The following is an 11067-nucleotide window of genomic DNA, read 5'->3' as shown; positions in this document are numbered from 1 at the left end:
GACAACTTGCGAGTGTACAAGATGATGCTTAATCCGGCCAAGTGTGTCTTTGGTGTTCCGGTAGGCAAGTTACTGGGATTTCTGGTGTCTAACAGAGGAATTGAGGCTAATCCGGAGAAGATTACGGCTATTACCTCCCTGGCTAAACCGAAGTGCATTAACGATGTTCAACGTTTGGCGGGCCGCATCGCTGCACTGAGTCGGTTAATCAGCCGCCTCGGAGAAAAGGCCATCCCTTTGTACCAAATGCTGAGAAAGACAGACCACTTTGTCTGGAGTCCGGCTGCTGATGAAGCATTTAAGGACTTGATGCGGCAATTAGCGAATCCACCTGTTCTTGCAGCCCCGGTCAACAAGGATCCACTATTATTATACGTAGCAGCCAATGCTCGGGCAGTTAGCGTGGCTATTGTGGTGGAACGCAAGGAGGCAGGCAAGGAATATCCGGTTCAGCGGCCGGTTTATTATATCAGCGAGGTGCTTATTGAATCCAAGCAAAGGTATCCGCATTGGCAGAAGCTGGTCTATGGTGTTTTCATGGCCAGTCGGAAGTTGAAGCAGTATTTTCAAGGGCACCCCATCATAGTGGTCAGTTCAGCTCCCTTGGGTGATATCATACAGAACCGGGAGGCGACTGGCCGGATTGCCAAGTGGGCTATATAGCTTGGGCCACACGGACTGAAGGATGTACCTAGGACGGCGGTGAAGTCTTAAGCACTTGTTGATTTCATCAATGACTGGACGGAGTTACAAGCACCAGAGGAGAAGCCGGATCACACATATTGGACTATTCATTTTGATGGATCCAGGCAATTGGAAGGCTCGGGGGCTGGAGTCGTATTAACTTCCCCACGAGGTGATAAGTTTTGTTATGTTCTCCGCTTAATGTTCCCTTGTACTAATAATGCAGCTGAGTACGAAGCCTTGCTCCATGGTCTCCGGATGGCTAAAGAGATGAACTTAAGCCGGGTTAAGTGCTTCGGTGACTCGGACCTCGTGGCTCAACAGGTGTCTGGCACTTGGGATTCTAAGGACCCGCTCATGGCTGCATATCGTCGGGAAGTGGATAATATTGCGGGTTGCTTCAAGGGTTATCAAGTGGATCATGTGGACCGTCGGAAGAATGAAGCGGCAGACGCTTTAAGCCGGTTGGGTTCTCAGCGCAAACCGGTCCCGCCTAATGTCTTTCTGGACGTATTGCACAACCCGTCAGTCCAGCTCCCAAGTGAAGCGGACTTGGCTATTCCTGATCCGGAGGCTCAATTGGTGGCAGCCCTGCATGTTATTCCGGATTGGACAGTTCCTTATCTTGCGTACATGAACCGGGGGGAGTTACCAGAGGATGAGATTCTAGCCAGGCAGATAGTCCGGCGATCCAAGTCTATGACGATTGTTAATGGTGAATTGCATCATTGCAGTGTATCAGGGGCGTTTCAACGTTGTGTTTCTCCTGAGGAAGGCTGTGAAATCTTAAGAGAAATCCATGAAGGGGATTGTGGACACCACGCCGGTTCAAAGTCTCTGGTGGCAAAAGCGTTTCGTCACGGGTTCTACTGGTTGACAGCGCATGCTAATGCGGAGGACATGGTTAAACGGTGTGACGGATGTCAGAAGTTTTCAAGGCGTGCTCATGTGCCGGCTCAAGAATTGAGGATGATCCCAATAACGTGGCCGTTTGCAACTTGGGGGCTGGATATGGTCAGACCTTTTAAAAGATCCAAGGATAAGAAAACCCACCTTTTGGTGGCAGTTGACAAATTTACCAAGTGGGTTGAAGCGGAGCCTGTCAGCAAGTGTGATGCAGCAACATCGGTGCAGTTCATCAAAAAGGTGATTTTCCGGTTTGGCTTTCCACACAGTATCATTACTGACAATGGTACCAATTTATCCAAGGGTGCTATGAAGGAGTTCTGTGAACGTGAGCACATCCGACTTGACGTGTCGTCAGTGTCACACCCCCAGTCCAATGGACAGGCAGAACGAGCTAATCAAGAGATCTTGCGAGGCATCAAACCCCGGCTTATGGTCCCATTGCAAAGGACACCAGGATGTTGGGTTGAAGAGCTACCATCTGTGCTATGGAGTATCAATACTACGCCAAACCGATCCACAGGATACACACCATTTTTCATGGTCTACGGAGCAGAGGCAGTTCTCCCTAGTGATATCCGGCACGATTCGCCTCGTGTGGCAGCTTATGTTGAAGCGGACAATCAGATAGCATGGCAAGACGCTTTGGACCTATTGGATGAGGAGCGTGATATAGCGGCTGCCCGTTCGGCGATTTACCAACAAGATCTTTGTCGCTATCGCAGTCGCCGGGTTAGAACCAGAACTTTTCAAGAAGGAGATTTGGTGCTTCGACTCATCCAAGACCAGACAGATATGCAAAAGTTATCCCCACCTTGGGAGGGACCTTTCGTGGTCAGCAAGAATCTGCACAACGGGTCGTACTATCTGATTGATATTCGAGAGCATCAAGACTCACGCACATCGGAGGAGGAGACCAACAGGCCGTGTAACATAGCTCATCTTCGGCCTTACTACACTTGAGCCATCGGCTCTATCTATGTACATATCATGACAGTGTATATATTATCTTTGATATAATAAAACCGGAGCCTTAGCTAAAGCGGGGTCTCTATCTTTCTTATCATGCGTGGTTACATGGAGTGGCTCTGTTTTTAAAACGGCCTCCGGTTTGCCCCTTGACATTTTCTTTTTATATATCACTTGGGGCCTTGGTCGTGTCCGAACCAACGTGACACCTCTTGATAGGCGACAGCCACCAGATCACTTGGGGACATGGTCAAGTCTGAACCAGTCACGCCTCTTGATCGGCCTAAGGCCACAAAATCACTTGGGGGCTTGGTCGAACCCGAACCATTGCCACGCCTCTTGATTTGGCATATATGCCACGAATCATTTGGGGACCTGGCTGACTTGAATCATTGTCACTCCTATTGGGGGCTTGGTCCTGTCCGACCATGGTAACACCATCTGATCAGCTCAATATAGCATATTTTTGCAAATGGTTTTTATCATTGCCTTTGCTTCCATGTTATTTTCATGGCTTGTTTGTTCTTTGTTTTTGTTGGATTTCTTTTATGTCAACAAACACCTTTTTTCCGGTTCAGCCGATGGATTTGATTCCCCATTAATCCGGAGAAGTATGCCCGGTTTACATTTTCCTGTTAACATCATGGAGCAACAAGGGGGCTTCTGTTGATTCAGTACGGTTTATACGGGAGCTGTTTTCTCCCCCCATATTGACGGTAATGTATTATAAAACCTCCGCTTCAAGCTTGGCTAAGTCAGCTTCATGCCCAGACATGGCAGGTATTTTGTATCACCTATTTGTTACATTACTGATACACATATCAAGATCATAAACCGGCTGGCGGTATAACTGCCACCGAAGTTCAAATTTTTCTGATTGCAGGAAATATGAATTGAAGTTTCTCGAACAAAAGCTTCAGTACTTATGCACAAAGGCATATTCAAGGCAGAAGTATTAACTACCCTATTACAAGGCAACACGGTGCCCGAATAAGATCATTGTTATTTTGGAAAGATACCAAAGACAGCTATCCAAACTGGCTTCCGGTTCAAGCCTGCTCCTCGTCATCATCCGCTTCAGCTTCTTCGTCTCTACCCATTGGCTGGAAATCAATAGTGGTCCAGTCGATTCCCATTAGAGCTTGGAAAACAGCTTCTTCATGGATCAGGGAAGACGGTTCAATATCAGGAGCGTAAGTATGCTTACGGATTGGAGGGATCAGATTCTCCGCTTCAAGAGTTGGGGCAGGCACTCGCTTGTTCTGATCATTATATTGTGCTTGATAATGTGTCAAGTCTGCCTCTTCAGCTAACTGACAAGCCAGAGGGCGCACTGCACGGTTTATTACCCTCAAATCATCTTCATTGAATTCAGAGCCATCTTCCTTCAGGCTGGGATAACCTTGAGCTGCCGCCACAGGGTAAAAATCTGGCACCCATGCCTTTGCCCGGATCAAGGCATTAATAGCTCCGGTTCGAGCAGCGGATTTCTTCAACTCCTCAATCCGGGCTGGAAGCATCGACAACCTGTTAAGAGTGTCCTGGATTAAAGAGGGTGCCGGGTTGTTATGAGAGGCTGTCGTGATGATCCGCTGGGCTCCGGTATACAATTGTTCCACTAAGGTGTAGGCAGCCTTCAGTTTCTTCCGCACATCATTTCCTAAGTGCCCGATGCGTGTGCCTACAACAATATAGGGACGGTCTCAAACCGGATTTATACTACAGCAGGTTCAAATTATCACAGAAGCTAAAAGGAGCTTACCAAAGATCGCAGCGGTCATGGAGTGTATTTGCCACTTTACGGCCGTAAGTTCATCCACTACCGGTTTAAGGGCAGCTTCAGCATTTTCCGCTCTTTTGGTTAAAGCGGCCTTCTCAGTGGCCCAATCAGCCCGCTCTTTCTTGAAGCCTTCCTTCAGCTGTTCAGCGATGCTCAAGGCACTGGTTAATTCTTCCTTTGCCTTGTCTGTTTCAGCATGTTGGGTTTTCAAGGTCTCTTGCAAATCGGCAATCCGGTCCTCCTTGATTCTCACCTCAGCCTGCATACAGACAGCATTTAGCTTTAAACAAGCGGTCCAAGAAATTGAAGTATCAACCACATAACAAAGTTATACGCCTGATACTTGGGGGCTAATGCACCTTCAATTTTCATGTATTACTAGATTGCAAAGTCCCAAGCTCAATACAGGTATTCAACTTGGCACTTGGGGGCTAATGGCTATTTGATCAAATTATGTTCTAAGGATAGTTTTCAATCGGAGCCCCGGTTTAATTATGTTCTTTACTTGGGGGCTATATTGATGGATTTTAAAGTGTTAAGGATCGTATTCAAGTCCCGGTTTGACGAAGGTTACAAACCGACCCTTGGGGGCTAGGAGGATTGATACAATGGCAGTAAGTAAAGAAGTAAGTTACCTCAAATTTATCCCTCATCATCTTTACCAAGCCAGCTTCACAGTCACGGCTAGTATAAAGCCGGTTTAAATAGCCAGAATGAAGATCTTGGGCACTCAGAGCAGCATATGTCTCCAGTTCAACATCCCATTTTCCTTTGTTCAGAGTGGAAAAATCCTCTTTTACGGTATGCTTGGTTAAGGTGACAGGATTCCCGGGTTCAAAGCGGCCTACACCGGTAATCACAACATCATCATCTTTGGATTCGCCGGTTTGTGTTGGTGCGGCCGGTTTGTCAGCAGGACTGTGGGGTTTCTCAATGCGGACGGAGCTGGCAGGCGGGTCAGCAGAGGCTGAAGTGTTAATTGGCCTCTCTTCGGGAATAGCATCGTCTTGCGAAAGAGGATCATTGGGAATATCCTTAGGAGCAAACGCTTCAAGGTCCGGCGCTTTGTCATGTTCTGGGGCTACATCGTCTTCAGCCGCTTTATCCAGGCGGGCCTTCTTGCTTGGTTTAGGTTTGGCCCTGAAAGAAAAACAAAGAGTCAAGGAAAAGCATAAACCATTATACAATATACCGGAAGCATATGTTCAGCTTAGTTTACCCAAGAACCGTCTTCAATGGTGGCAGCTGAGTGGCCGACGATTCACCAGAAGATGAATGAGAAGTAACCTGATAATCGGAGTCGGATGGATTAAGAGGTTGATGGAAGAAACCTGCTTTAGGATTTAAATCAATAAAAAGGTCGGAGACCTCGGAGTGGCATTTTCGAACCGGACTGTTTGGTAAATCGGCGGAGGTAACTACCTGTCCACTGTGCTGGGTTGTGCGGCGAGCTTCATGTTGCTGAGTCTTCATAAGAAATTTGGGATCCAAATAAGCAAGAGGATGAGAAAATTTAACTTTCCGGTTTGCCTGGCGAAATTTTGGCAAAGGCAAGATTTCTGAATCGGAAGAGAGAATAGTTACCTCAACAAATCCTGCATTGCTGGCTTCAGCGTCGTCCTGACAAGCATCATCATCAATAAGGCGTGTAAATAGTAAGCCAAGTGAATCAAGTTCTACCTCAAGGTCCGGGTTACCCACATCATCATCAATAGCTGGGTCAGATGAAGCGGTGGTTTTTCTCTTATGAGCTGGCTTCTTGATAACCTTGGCCTTGGGCTGAGTTGACCGCCCTGCCTTCTCCGTTTTATCTTGTGGAAGCTTCTTGCTCCAAAACGGATTATCGCCCTGGATCAGTGGTAATTAAATGTCAGACAGATAAAGCCGTAACAAGTTCAACAATAGAGCAATTAAAATCTTACCGCTAGCGGTTTGTTGGTGGCGCAGTAAGGAAGTAGACCGGTTTGAGCACAGAGGTGCTCCGGTTCATTCAACATCTTCTTTACAGAATTTGTGACTTTATCGTCGGAGAGTTGGATTTTAGTGTGTCGGAGTGGGTCATCGACGCTACCAGTATACTTGCACATCAAACCGGAGCGCCGGCTCAGAGGCAGCATGCTCCATGATATCCAACAGCGTGCAAGGTCTATTCCTGTCAAACCGTTGGCCATAAAGGCTCAGAGCTTGGACAGTTGAGGAGCATATTTAATTCTCTCCTTACCACTTAGTCTTTGTGGAAAAGGGTGAGTGTTGCTGAGCCGTTCCGGACGGAAGCCAGGCAAGGGATTTTCATTCTCAGGAGAGGTATCTTTGCAATAAAACCAAGTTGCATTCCACTCCTTGGGATGAGTATGGAGTTTGACATGGGGATAAGTGATCTCCTTCCTCTTATGAATGGCCATGCCGCCCAATTTAGTATTGGGGCCGTCGGTAAATTCAGTGCGACGGTTTAAATGGAAGAGGTCTCTGAACAACTCGACTGAAGGCTCCTCTTGAAGGTATACCTCAGAGAGTACTTGAAAGTGACATAGATTGGTGACGGAATTGGGGCCAATGTCCTGTGGACGGAGTTGAAAGTTGGCCAGCACATCCCGGTAAAACTTAGAACCGGGCGGTTTGAAACCCCAGGCCAAGTGATCTGCAAAGACCACAACCTCTCCCTCCTGAGGTGTGGGAGGACATTCATTTCCAGGAACCCTCCAGTGGATCGTATCTTTATTGTCTAAAGCGCCGATCAGGACTAGATCATCCAACCGAGATTCTGTGACGCGAGAGGGAACCCAATTGCACTCATATACTTGTTTGGCCATGGTAGGATCTACAAGAAATAGGTGATCCGGTTCAAGAATATATTGGATAAAAGAAGGTGTTGATCTAAGCAATGGTAAACCGGAGGCAATACCAATAAACTGGTCTTCTACAATGCGGCATCATAAGGTTTCTGGCGGTTCAACCAGGGGACTAATGGTATATACCGGTATAGAAACTTTTTCTCTATGGTAAAGTTAAACCGCCTGACCTAAGCATCGGAAGCAATTTAAGTTGTGGACAGCTAAGTATACAAAAACAGGTTTCACAAGATACTATTACAGCCGCGGATCTACAGCAAGCTCACAAAAACCGAAATATTCCGAAGAATAAGGCAGAACGGAAGTGAACCGTTGAGCGGGTATATGCGTGAGATCTATGGACTTAGATGAGAAATTACAGGCGGATGTTTAAAGATTACTACTGAACACAGCGGGGGTTCACAGATTCATTCAAGAGTCGGAGTACAAGTATGAGCAAGTGACGAACACAGCACGAACATGGAACCCTAAGAACAAATCTAGGTCAAGAAGAGAAGAAAGCTTACTGGAAACGGAGAAGATGCGGAAGGATACCGCAATGCTCTGGTGCGTTCAGGTTGATGCTGTGGCCCAAGACGAAGCATAGGTCGACGGCGGCGGCGGAGCTCCAAAGCTGGCGACGCGGGGAAGACGAAGAAGAAGAGACGAGGGGAAAAGAAAGGAGCTGACCCTTCGGTCTTATTTATAAGGCAACAGAGTTAGGTCAAGCGCGCAGATCCAGGAGCTATTGTTACAGGAGGGTGTTATAAATGATAAATTTCATGATGACGTCATGCCGGTTTACAGCAACCAGAAATGATGACGACATGGCGGTTTACCAATTACCACAAGATGTCCAAGACACGAAATTTTGTGAAGGATTGACATGAACCGGTTCAAATCAATCTGGGGCCTAATGTTGGGGATATTACCACTAGGCGTAAACCGGCCTACTTGGGCCGGGTTAACTTCATTAGTGGTATAAGCAGATGAAGGCCCAAGGCATGTAGTCGGTTTAGGACCTGTAGCCGTAAACCGGCCTGATGTATAACTTGTATTGTAAGTTAGGAATAGAGAGATACCAACCGGGATACGAGTATGAACCGGTTGGGACTCTATGGATCGGCGGGCGTCACCCGTGTATATAAGGGGATGACCCGGCGGCGGTTCAAGACAGACAACCACAACTCGAGCCTAGGCGAAGCTTGTTTGCTCCCTAGCCATCGAGACCACATCAATTCCATCACAACAGGACGTAGGCTTTTACCTTCATCGAAGGGGCCGAACTAGTATAAACCCTCGTGTCTTTGTGTCCGCTTTAACCCCTTCAAGTAAACCCGCAGCGATGGCTCCACGACTAAGTCCTTTCACTAGGACATCTGCCGTGACAAATCCACGACAATATTGTATATATGATGTCTAAACTATGCAATGCAAGACACCATATGCATGACATGAGCAGTATAGCCGGGCCAAGTTAGAGCATAGGACTGGTAATATGTCCCTGAATCCATCTCGGAGGAGCTATCGGGGCCCAGCAAGAGATCTGCTTCGACAGGTAGCACTGTCTGCTCTGAAGACCTTGTTTTCACTCCAGATTTTTCCACTACCCACTCAAATGGTTGATTCACAGGAAGAGTAGTTTAATGTACAAACATTATCGACAAATGGAAACATAATGAAGAAAAGGATGGGCAAGATATCAATCAAATATATGATGCCTGGTTAAACAAGATGGTATTGCATATTTCACATATATTATTATATTTTTACTGAAAGACTGTAAGGGAACCCTGTCGGTGTACTAAAGTAGGGGTACCTTAGTACCCCGAACTTGTGCACGGGCAGTCGCAGCACCCCGCGGCAAGGCTTGCTGGGCGTCCGTCAAGACCCTTCGTTATTCCTATTACTGCCATTCAAGAACAAAGTGTTAACTGAGAAGACAGAGCCCCGGCAAGAGGAGCTTGCCGGGAAGGACAAGACCCCGGCAAGAGGAGCTTGTTGGGAAGACCAACCAAGGCATTTCAAGAGACTTGCCGCGGCGCACCGCGCGTCCCGGCAAGACCCGGCGAGCGGCAAGCTTGCGGGTGCGACAAGACAGCGACCGCGGCAAGGCGCTTGCCGCGGCGAAGCCACCGCTCTGCGCCCCCGCTCCAGCGCATCCGACGACGTGTCGCCACAGGATCGCTCCTGGTGCACGTGGCGGGTAGCTGTGCAGCCAAGCGGTGCGAGGTGGCAAGCGAAGATGACAAGGAGGCCATCATGGCGATCGGTGGCGCCCCTAACGGTCGTTTCCTACACTGTTTGGGCGACCAGACGGGCATTAAATGCCCTTGTCCCCTGCCGTCAGAGTTAGGTAGGGGGCACTATTGATAGCGGTTGTACCAACCCCCGTTTTTACTTTTTTACCTCTCTTTCTGCGTTGCCACCTGTCGGTGACCCCTTTAGACTATAAAAAGGAGGCTCATGTGCACGTAGAAGGGGTTCAACTCATTCGAGACTACAACACACCACACGCTTCCGAGCAAGAACAAAATAGAAACACAAAGCAGCAGTAGGAGTTTTATCTCTCGGAGAGCTCCGAAGCTGGGTAAAATCCCTCGCGTGCTTTCGCCTCGATCTGCTCTTCGTGCGCCCTCCGCTCCCTTGACGGACCGAAAAGGGGCCCTGCCCCATAGGTGTTCGTTTCCCACGACATCTTTGGCGCGCCGGGTAGGGGGGGCGTCGAGGTTGTGCGAACCTGATCCGGTCTCTGCGCACGCTACATCAACATCTTCATCGACATGCCACCGAAGAAGAAGGCTTCGGAGGTGGCCGCTCCGTCTGCGACTATCCTACCGCCACCAGAGCAAACGGGCGGTGGGGTGGACGCCGGCGGAGGAGCGGGCGCCGACGGTGAGACTCGCGTCATCACCAGGTCCAAGGACAAGGCCCCGCAAGCTTCAACGTCTGTACATCCACCGCTCCCCTCCCAGGGGGTGCAGGATCGACAACGCCATGGTGCTCCTAGCACCGTACTCGCGTTGGAACAAGGCCAAGCTGGTGGGTCGCGGGACGCTCAAGGCCAACATACACGTCAACACGCTGGCACGAGCACAGTGCGGTCGCCTAGGCGAGATGTTGCTCCTTCTAACACTGTTAGAAGTTTGAGCATATCCCGCACTTCGCGTCGTTCGCCGCCGCCACCCAAGACTGCGGAGGGTGGCCGATGAGCTCTTCTTGATTATCCTCCAGCGCCAGACAAGATTGACGACTGGAGGGCCACCATTCAGAGCCTCATCAGCTTCGCCAACAGCGACAAGCCCCGGCAGCCGAGCACATCGAAGCCCCGGCAAGACGTCCAGGCGCAAGCCGACACCGACAAGACCGCTGGGGGTGCCACCACCGTGCACTCCCCGCCCCGAAGGCCAAGATCGCCGACTCGCCGGGCCAACCTCGACACCGACTCCACCACGTCGTCAGACCCGCGAGCTCACCGCGATCAACGCCAAGTTCTCCAAGAACGACGATACGAAGACGCTCGCACTCGCATCGAGCGTCGAAGAGAAGCGCGACGTCAATCTGACGAGCGCGCTGGGCCCACTGTTGATATGCATGCGCCAGGGGAACCAGGCGACTTGCCGTACGCGGCAGGTTGCCCTGCGTTCACCCGAGAGCTGCGGCAGGTCCAGTGGCCCAGTACGAAGAACTTCAAGCCAGACGTACCCGAGAAGTACGATGGCAGGATACATCCGTCAGAGTTCCTCAGCGTCTACACCATCGCGGTGCAGGCTGCCAGGGGGTGCGACGAGAAGATCCTCGCCAACTACTTCCCGTTGGTACTCAAGCCCAACGTCAGATCTTGGCTCATGCAATTGCCGGACAACTCCATCTCTTCGTGGGCGGACCTGTGCCATCAGT

The sequence above is a fragment of the Triticum aestivum genome, chromosome 3B (assembly GCF_018294505.1).
Source record: "Triticum aestivum cultivar Chinese Spring chromosome 3B, IWGSC CS RefSeq v2.1, whole genome shotgun sequence".
NCBI lineage: Eukaryota > Viridiplantae > Streptophyta > Magnoliopsida > Poales > Poaceae > Triticum > Triticum aestivum.
Note: the sequence above shows the minus strand (reverse complement) of the source record.